We start from the raw sequence: 11,020 nt of genomic DNA, 5'->3' as shown, positions 1-11,020 counted from the left end.
TGGTGCCGGCGACGAATGCATCGAGGAGGCCCAGATCCACCACTGCCAGCTCCCTTCAAGCTCCCCTCTGTTTCCATCCCCTACCTCCTACATCGCCTGCTAAATCCAGGGCGGCCACCTTCCGGCGAGCACCCGAGGCACCCTAGCGTGACCTGATCCGGAGACTTCGGCCTCCTTGCTGCACTAGCGCCGGATCGACGGTCAGGCTCCATCGGGCCGAGGGGAAAAGGAGGTCGGCGAGCTCGAGCCACCGCCGCCGGTGAGATCCGTGGCGGCCGATCCGGGGGAGGTCGCTAGGCACGACGACGACGTTCCCCTCCCTCGCCCTTTTGACTTCCAACCGAATTGAGGTCGGCGTGGCCTCGCTGCGGCTGTGGCCTCCGCATCCTCCCGGTGGTGCGGACGGCTCATGCATGCAGTGCGCTAGTTGTGCATGTTCAGTGCGGGTGCGTAGTTCCAGCACCAATTTTTTTGTATACTCTTTTTAGTTGGCTGGATGTATGTATTTGTGAAGTTCTATATTTTCTGAAGAGAGGTTCACTCTCCAAGAAGGAGAAAAATGTGTGATTCGAATGTTTAAGTGTATGTCTGAAGTTCACTATAGTATCTAGTGAAGTTTTATATTTTCTGAAGAGAGGTTCGCTCTCTGAGAAGGTGAGAAAAGTAATGCAAAATCTCAGCATGCAGTTCTCTTCACTTAGTAAATAGAAAAAAAACATCTCCAAAAGAAGCTAGCTTCTTATTAGATGAAGTTCACACCTCAGTTCCTGCGGTCCACTTGCCTAGAATACACGCCTAACAAAAGTATGAAAAAAGACAACAAAAACTCATGAGGTTCACTTTTGGTAGTATTGCGGTTCACTTTCGGAAGTGTTGCGGTCGACTCTCGTTCATAAAAATGTTAAAAAAAGACAACAAAACTCGTGTGAGAAAAATTACGTCCGATAAAAAGAAATTATGCAGCTCGCTTGCCCGTTCTATGCAGTGCGATTTTCATTCTGAAGCAGTGCGGTCGGCCGTGTGATGTTGTTCATCCTGTAAGTGCAAAAAAATTGTTGCGGAAGCGAAAAAGTAATGCGGTTTACTTCTTGGTAGTGTTGTGGTTCATTTACACCCGATGTGAAGTGCACTCTACTTTCTCGTCCTTGAACAAATTACGTTTGAATAAAAGAAACCATGCAGTTCTCTTAACCGTCTGATGCAGTGCGGTTTTTCTGTCCTATGCAGTGCGGTTTTCAGTCGGATGAAGTACCCACATCGATTTGGGTGTCGCGAAAAACAGAGTGTCCGCATTTCGGTAAATTCGAAATTCCTCCTAAAGCCTAAAGAATTAGAGAGAGTGTTCTACATGAAAAAGTTGCGCCTCGTCGATATCTTTCCAACGGCGTATCGTTTGAATCATTCCGACCAGCGGTTTGTAAAAATTTCACAAAAACGACTGCTGCCACTCGTCGTCCGCCGCATGATTTTCAAAATTAACTTAAAACCGTAAGGAATCTCAAAAACATTTCAACATATGAAAGTTGCGTATCGTCCATAGATTTTCAACGGTATATTACACGCCTCGCTTTGACAAACGGTTAGAAAACTGGAGCGAAAACATTACCGAAAATTTGAATTTTTTGAAAAACAGAATTCCGCGATTTAGTGAATTTGAAAATGATCTTAAACCGTAACGAATTAGAGAAAATAATACATATGTAAAAGATGCGCCTCGACGATATCTATCCAACGGTGTATCATTTGCCTCATTCCAAGGAGCGGTTTAGAAAAAAACGCGAAAAACGCTCGCTGCCACTCTTTGTGGGCCGCACCGTTTTTGAAACTGCTCTTAAACTGCGGGGAATCTCGGAAAGTGTTCAACATGGAGAAGTTGCGCCTAATCCGTAGCTTTCCAACGATATATTACACGCCTCGTTCTGATAAATGGTTAAAAAATTAGAGCGAAAACAGTACCGAAAAAATAGTACGCGCAGTTTTTTCCGACGCGAAGTTCACTAGTCTCTGTAATGCAGTGCTCTTGCTAAAGAAAGTGCAGTGCCCTCGCGTTGAGCATGCAGTGCAGAAGTGTTATCAGAATAACTATTCTGATAATATTATCAGAATAGACGGGCTATACACACACACACACACACACACACACACACACACACATCTGAGCTATTCTGTTACGCGTAACAGAATATTATTCTGTTACCCTTCTTGAACTGACGTGGTTTACAGGTTGGACTGACGTAGTTTTCCTCTTGAACTGATCTTCCTGCGTGTACGACGGGCGGAAACAGGGGATGCAACGTGGAGCTTCCGGGCGTTCTCCGGCGCGATGCTGCGGGCTATTCGTTGCTAGAGGAGACATGTAAGGGGTTCCGCACGTGCGCGCGCTCACCTGGTCGTGTTTTGTGATCTGTAGTCACCGGAGGTGACGGCGTGGGTATTTGGCGACGGACGTGTTCTGGGCGTTGGTGTTTACGGTGGTGTTCGTAGGCCTCAATTTACGTCCTATTTGTTGTTTTGAATGTGAGAATTATCGGTATGTTAGAGTTTTTGGATATTAATTTCATTTGTAATTTCTGATTACAAGTTTTGGTGTTCTTGGTCGTTTTCCACGTCCGCCATGTAAATGTGTTCTTCTTTTTCTGTTGTTTTACTTTTGAATTGGTGTTGCAGGGAGAGATATGAGGATTGTATGAAAAGATTTGCGTTGTTAATTTTGCTTCTTTTGAGTTGTTTGTACCCTGGATTCCCATGTTATTTTGTCGTTGGCGGAGGTGGTGTATGGCGGCTGACTGTAGGCTCTGATTTTTCTTGTAATCTGGTCAAACTGTGTAATTAAGTTGTGTGTTTTTCAGTGTTTGTTTGAATTGCTGCCGTATGTGTAGCTGGACTGCTGCGTGTCAAAGTTGTCTTACTGTGCGCTTGACATCGGAACTGGCTGCCTACCGATACTTCTGCACTTTGATTATAAAGCCCAAGCCCTCTGTCACTTTCATTCTACCAGCTGCAAGCAAAGAAAAGCGAGATGGATCCTGAGTTGGGAGAGGTCATAGAGGAGGAGGGGGATGCCGTCGATGTGAGGGCTGCAGTAGCGGAGCAGAGGAGGAGGAGGAGGCGCATGCGCAGGCAGATGGCACGACGTGCTGCCGAGGAGGAACTAGAGGCAGAGTTCAACAGACGCCTTGCGCGCGAGGTGATGGATACTTGCAACTCCAATGAATTGGAGCTTCTTTTCCCAGAGGGCAGGGGAAGGAATCATATTCAGATCATCAGTTGGGCTAGGGCGAGAGCAGCCACGGCTCCACATCCATCCACCAGGGCCAAATGGCGTCGTTTCTTTGATCGTTATGACTGAAGTAGTGAAGATTATGTTTTTAAGATTTTTGTTGTGAGGGAGCAAATGTTTGAATGACTAAATGAATTGAACTATTTTATCTCTGAATGTGTTGTTTTATCTGCATATGTTTTGACATGTGCACTGTTGAACTGCTTGTTTGTCAAAAGTTGAACTGATTTGCGGTCAAATGTTGCATGGCTTATATAATAACTATTTCCTACCAGCTGGCTACCCACCTGCCTATTTATTATTTTTATAATCTGCGAGTCTCCCTGGCTATAAATTCTATCCATCTATGTGTGGTGTGTGGCTCAGTCAGCCCGTCCTTTTTCTCCCTTCTTCCAGAATTAGATCTAGGTTCCTCCCTCTTCTCTCCGTTGTTTTCTTCCCTGTTCCTGTGTGTTCCATGGAGGATTGTTCATGCGGATGCCTGGCAAAGATGGCGCGCATAGCTGACGGCTGTGTGTACGAATCTGGTTTGGAGCTCACCCAGACTCAGCGTCGTGGGCAACTTTCTTGTCTGCTGTACAGCAACCATGGGTTTCGTGCGCCATATGTTTGTCGCCTGACGGTTGGTGACTTGAAGGAATCATGGGTATGTGTTTCTATTCGTTTTGTTTTCTACTTTTTTGTAGGTCTCTTTTTGAATCCCATGGACTAGATCTGTAGTTTAGTGTTATGAATAGTTTGTCTATATTTTTTTATTTGGTTTTGTCAGAATTTAACAGTAGGGATTTCTGTGTGTATTTGTTCATTACTAAACAGTTTTTATCCAATTTTTTATAATCCTTGATCTGTTTTTTGTCAGATGTTTTTACTGTAGGTGTGTTGATATGTATATTTCTTCAGTTTAGTCAGTTCACATGACTAGTCAGTTATGTGTTATTGTTTTGGTTCAGATTTTTTCTTTTCAGTTTGTTATGCAAACCATTCATATATCTATGTAAAAATTCAGTTATGTCAGATGTTCACTTTTGTTTTGTACTCCCATGCCCATTTGCAGAAAATGTCACCCAGGATCAGGATTGTTGCTCCTAGTTCCGGTGTTCTGAAGATGGAGACTTCAGACAAAAATGGGTATCAGTTGATGGAAGTTGCCTACCACATCGACTTTGATGGTTGCATCAACCTAACTACTGGGTGGAAGGAGTTTGTGGCAGAGTCTGGATTTGAGGATGGTGATGTGGTTATGGTTATGTTCTCCAGGGAAGATGACTCTCTGACATTCAGAATTTATGTGCTGTAGGTTTAAATGTGGCAAATGACGCCGGTTGTGAGATTTGTGTGTGGTTGATTATGTTGCAGTATATTTTCTTTAAAACTTCTGCATGTGAGATGGTTGAATTCTATTGTATTATCAGATGGTTTGGAACAACTTATGTAATGCTTTTCCTATCTGTTTTGCTCAAGTATAACTGCTTTATTTATATATTCTTTATATTAGTACTGGAACAATTCTATAGTTGAACTAATGGGCATCCTTTGTTTTGACTGGTATATTTTCATGTACATAGCTCGCAGAAGGAACTATACGCTGATGATGTTTGTAGAACCCCTTTTTTTGGGTTCGAGATTGTTGAACTTACATTCTGTTAATGATAGTACTGAACTATTTCAGGTTGTCAATTACCAATCAAATTTGTTTGTTGTATAACATTTTTTCTTACTTTTTAGATGAATTTTGGATCACATTTTTTTTACAGTTAAATAATGATATTTCTAGTATTTTTACAATTAAAAGTTTTTTATCTTTGCTGCACAGTATTTTTTTACTTGAACCTTATGAATTGTAGTAGTTGAAATTTTTATAATTTTGTTTCTGAAATTTTTATTTACAATTAAGATGTGTTTGAACTTTTTACATTATTTGTTTTTGAACTTATATCTTGTGAGGTTTTTTTAAATATCTGCATTTTTTTGTCATGTGTGATCGGCTGGAATTTTGTAATGGGGCGAAGTATTGTGTTGGGCCATCTGCCTGAGTCGTTGTTTTCGGCCCAGATAGCTCGTTCGCGCGGCTCTGCAGCGCGGCGTGCACGTGCGCTATGGGTTTAGTCCCACCTCGCTGGTCGAGGGGGTTCTAGACCTGTTTATAAGCGCAGCCGAGGCTCACCAGTCGAACTCCTCTGAAAACTTACCAGAGCGCTTATACACGGCGCTCGCTCTCTCTCTTGACCTGTGGGCCCTGATCGGTGGGCCCTACGTTGTGCGGACTACTTAGGATTCGCCTATGGGCTCGAGTTCAAGTATCTAGCAGCGTCAGGGCCTGCGCCTGTCCTTGGGCGGTCAATTTTTTTGTTTTTTTGTTTTTTGAATCTAGTACTTGACTCCACCAGTAAATTGGACTGATACTTTATGATCCTTGGGCGGTCAATTTTTCCTTTTTTTTGTTGTTGTTTGAATCTAGTACTTGACTCCACCAGTAACTTGGACTGATACTTTTTTTGTTCTAGTTCTTGTGAGTTTTGTTCTAGGAACGAGCCGTAACATGACTTGCCCCCGCACCGAACCGCACCAAAGGGCATAGTTGTACTGACACATCTTCCTTGTATGGACCTGCCCTCATTATCTATCTTAGGGGTGTGTGGGTGCGTGTGGGGTGGTGCGTGTGGGGGGAAACGGAATAACCGCATTGCGCCTGTCAAACGAGCGCACTACCGCGTTAGCGCGAGGCCGAGCCGGGGAGAGGGGGGGTCGGGACCCCCCTCCCCCATCCCGGCGAGGCCGAGCCAGGAACGAGCCGTATCAGGCGACGACGCGGCGTGCCGCGGCGTCGCATGCGGAGGCGAGTCCGTAACATGACTTGCCCCCATTATCTATCTTAGGGGTGTGTGGGTGCGTGTGGGGGGGAAACAGAATAACCGCACTGCCCCTCAGTGCATAGTTGTACTGACACATCTTCCTTGTATGGACTTGCCCCCATTATCTATCTTAGGGGTGTGTGGGTGCGTGTGTGGGGGGGAACAGAATAACCGCACTGCGCCTGTCAAATGAGCGCACTGCTGCATTAGCGCGAGGCCGAGCCGGGGGGGTCAGGACCCCCCTCCCCCCTCCCGGCGAGGCCGAGCCAGGAACGAGCCATAGCAGGCGACGACGCGGCGTGCCGCGGCGTCGCATGCGGAGGCGAGTCCGTAACATGACTTGCCCCCATTATCTATCTTAGGGGTGTGTGGTTGTGTGTGTGTGGGGGGGGGACAGAATAACCGCACTGCGCCTGTCAAACGAGCGCACTGCCACGTTAGCGCGAGGCCGAGCCAGGGGGAGGGGGGGTCGGGACCCCCCTCCCCCATCCCGGTGAGGCCGAGCCAGGAACGAGCCGTAGCAGGCGACGACGCGGCGTGCTGCGGCGTCGCACGCGGAGGCGAGTCCGTAACATGACTTGCCCCCGCACCGTATCGCACCGAGGGGCATAGTTGTACTGACACATCATCCTTGTATGGACTTGCTCCCGCATCGCACCGCACCGAGGGGCATAGTAGTACTGACACATCTCCGTAACATGACTTGTTCCCCGCACCGCACCGCACCGCACCGAGGGGCATAGTAGTACATGATTTGCCCCGGTTATCTTATCTTTATTTTTTTGGGGAAAAACCAGCACCGTTATGAATTATTATTTCATTTGTACTTTTTGATAATATTTATTGTACTGTTGTGAGTTATTATTTGTACTTTAGCTGTTTGTTTTCTCCCTCCATATTAATTTTTTTTATTGTATTTATTTTTTTATTGTAGTTAATTTTTGCTATTATCTTTGGTAACTGCCCAGAGATAGTGGGCTTCGCCACGGTTCTGGGCTTTAGTCATCGGTTTTCTCGCACTCACCTTTTAACCTCCGCTCTCCCCCGTTCCGCTCTGCTCCCCTCTCCAAATCGATTCCTTCTTCGTTCCCCTCTTCTCGCAGAGAAGTTGCTTCTCCTGTTTCGCCGCGGGAGCGTCGGCCGGCGGGTTGAACCCCAGGGGTGGAGGTCTGGGTGCTTTGTTTGCTCCTTTTGGTCTGCGATTCACTTCCCTTGCGTCCTCTTATGTACAGATTTTCCCTCTATTTCTTAGCTCTGGCTCTCTTGCTGTTTCAGGCTGGATTCACTAGGGTTCCTTTGCTCTTGAACGAGTGGTTGGCGACAGTGATACTCGATTCCGTGGTGGATTTTGTGTTTGCTTGTAAGAGTTTTGCTTTGTATGGCGTGCTTCGTTTCTGAAATAGGTCAGAGCCCTAATTTTTGTTCATGTGTCTTGCAGATCTGGTTCGGCAGATTTTAGGTCTGTAGATCTTAATGGGTACATCATCCAGTCCGGACAAGTTGAATGCAGGTGATTTTCCCTGTAATTTGGATGATGTTTTAACTGATCTGGTTTTTAGGTTGTATAGGTGTGGTCGTATCGACTTTATAAGTTGTATGTATTTTGATAGCTGTTAAATTTGCCCTGGATTGTGTGGTGTGTATAGTTTTGGCGGTTGATGTGACCTGCAGACATGTTGTAGTACTGATCACCATCTGTAGTTTGAACTGTTGTCATGGCATTTGAATAGGTTGTAGTAGTTAGTGAAGAACTGGTATGATGTTGAAAGAGTTTTCATTCTGAAGTTTGTTGCGCCAGTGGTGGGTTCATATTGTTTTATTGGGTGCACTTGTAGTGTTCATATAGTCGAACTGATTTCTTGTTCCTGTACTTTTTTTTTGCTAATTATGATGTTGTTGCAGATGTTGGAGTGCCGGTGCCTCCTGATTCTGAAAAATCAGAACGCTTTCAAGATCTTGTGAATTTTATTTTTGAGACACCAAATCCGCTAGAAGAACTTGCGGATGTTGCTGGTGTTTCCCTTATATTTGCTCTTTTTTTATCAGCCTTGAATACATAAATATGCTTAGCTACATCAGTTGTTCCTTTTGTTTGTGTCTGATGCTATGCACTTTATTTATCTTGTCTCTGCAATGTTAATTTTGTTTTGATTTTATACGTGCGTGCTTATGTTTGTTGGTTTATGCAGTTAATGACAACCATGGTGCTGCTGAGGACATTGCTGATGTTGTCAAAGATATTAATAATGGAATGTATTCTCTTAACGTTGATGATGTTGATGGCAGCTTGCAGTTGTCTGTTACTCAGTCATAGTGTGTTGATGGCACTGAGCCTGTTACTCAGGCTGAGGATGTTCCTATGGAGTTACAACTCGAGGATGAAAGGATAAGAAAGAAGAAGTGTGATTTCTTGAGGAGAAAGGAGTTGGAATGGCGTCAAAAGGCTGCCTGTGTTGAACGAAGTGATCGGGATGTTGCTCAAGCTCCTGAAGGTGGTGACGCGGCCTTTTCAACTGTTGATGTTGGATCTCATGGAAGTGACATGCATGTGAAGACAAACCTGATGCAAATTCGTTTGACGCAAGTGTTTACTCGTGATGCAGTTAATGAGAAGAAAGTTGTTTTGAAGAGGAAGATGTCAGATCGAAATCCTGATGGCACACAAAGGCGTAGCCCACGTGTGAAAGCTAGTTCCCAACCTGGTAATAGCAAAGCTGATGGGGATAGTGTTGCTATGAAGATTGGTCCAAGCAAACTTGGTGGCTCCCCTGTTCGTCGTAGTCCACGGGTTTTGACAAATAAGAAGCCTTCTTCTCCTCCTCTTCGAGAGCGCTCTTTGTTGAAAGAAAATAATAAGCGTAACGTTCATCCTGCGAAGGTGAACAAAGGTGTGAAGAAGCGTGCTCGTGTCGAAGCTGAAGATGTTGTATCTGAAGAAGATGATATCGAAGTTGATTCTGAAGATGAATTTGCAGTGGTACGTCTTTTGTACTATATGTGACTAACTAGTTGTACTTGCAATGATTTAATTGTGTCTGGGCTGGTATGCTGGCCAGGCGAGGCTGGTCATTGTTTGCATCAATCGAGGGTGGTACTGATGTTGTTTCAATAGTTGAACTTGTGCAATCTTTTCTTTTTTCTACTTGCCTTCATATGCTTGTTTTGTTTTCTATATTCATTTATTTAAGGTGTGGCTTCTTTATTTTCATTTACATCCTGTTAGCGTTATGAGTCCGGTCAAGCCGGTGGGACGCAATGCCGGAAAAGTTTTTTTTGATAGAAAGACTGTAAGGGAACCCCTTACAGTATAATTGGTGCAACAAACCCAAATTGCAAGTACCATGCCTTGAACCTGGGTGGGTGGGAAGGCATCAGCCCCTTCCCACCACTAGGCTATGCCTCAGTCTGCAATGCCGGAAAAGTTGCCTTGGATGAAGGTGACCAACGGAAATTGATCTTAACTGTGCGATGTTCGTTGGGAGAGGTTGAAGCTTGTGCTAAATTGCTTGAGAGTCGGCACGTGGCTAGGGTTCGTGCAGCTGGTTTTGGTTCTATCTTCAATTGGAGGGTGAAGTCTAACATTTCCCGCCCTCTGATGGGAGTTTTGTACCTGAGGATAGATGCTGATACGATGACTCTTGACATGGGTGAGGCTAATAAGAAGCTTCGCATCACTAGCGATGGTATACAACAATTATTTGGGTTCCCTCATGGTGGTCGTTCTCCGCCAAGGCCGTCAGAGGATGGATATGACGACGCTCTAATGAAGTTAAGATCAGAGCTTGACATTAGCAGGAACATAGATATCAAGACAAAGGATTTGAGGAATAAGCTCAAGGTGCTCGTCAAGGATCCTAGCAAAGATGACCTTGCTCTGAAAGTGTTCTTCATTATTGTGTTTATGAAGGTTGTGTTGCCTGGTGCCGCCCCGCGTGTTTCCAGAGAGGCAGCAATGTTTGAGGGTCTCGTCTTTGAGGACATGGCTAATATGGATTATTGTCAGCTGATGGTTGATGAGCTTAGAAGGGCCGTTGTCAGGTACCAAGATGGTGTTACCCTTGGGAAGGCAATCACAGGCTATGCTATAGGGCCTGTACTAATGTACCTCGACTGCCTTATCCGTGGCAAGACTGCGGAGCCTGACATGCGAGTCCCCAGCATATGTTTCATGGATCCTATCAAGCTTTCTGATCTGGTTGATGCAGATTTGGTAAAAAAAGGCAATGCAGATCCAAAGACTTGGGTGTTTGGGAAGCTTCCGGTGAGTTTTATTTCTTTCGTGTCTTGGAGACCTTTTTTTATTTAGGTATAGCTATTTTTGCTGGAGTGAACATGTGTCCCGCAGAGTTACCTGTTTAGATTTTGTCATTTCTTAAGCTTTGTGAGGTTTAGGTATGATTTTTAGTACTGTTTTTTCATGTGTGGTTGAACTGAATATCTTTGTTCAACTGTCCTGTTGGTAAATACTAAGAAATTGGCACTGACAGTTAAAGATTGATAGTGCTGTTGATTTAAATCTGTTAATATCATGTTTTATTTTTCCCAGTGTGTTGCATTGATTAATTAACTATTTTTCCCCTTGTTTGTAGTGGAAAACTCAAGAGGAGGTTGTTTTTTTCCGACAGTATAAACGGCCAGTCCTAGAGATGCCGTCGTCTCAGGTTCCCAAGTCTTCATCTCTGCACGATGAGTTGAGAGATGGACGTGGTGTTGAGGGTGCTGGTTATGTTCCCCCTGGCCCTAGTAATGCTAGTACTTCACAGAGGCAGGGTTTTGGTATTGATGTTGTTGTTTCTGCGTTGGAGCGCGCTGAGCATATTTTAAGCAATGTGTGTTCTGAGCTGCAAAAGGTCCCAACGACAGTTGAGCGTCTGAGCTGTATCAATGG

Source organism: Aegilops tauschii, chromosome 6 (assembly GCF_002575655.3).
Source record: "Aegilops tauschii subsp. strangulata cultivar AL8/78 chromosome 6, Aet v6.0, whole genome shotgun sequence".
Taxonomy (NCBI): Eukaryota; Viridiplantae; Streptophyta; class Magnoliopsida; order Poales; family Poaceae; genus Aegilops; species Aegilops tauschii.
Note: the sequence above shows the minus strand (reverse complement) of the source record.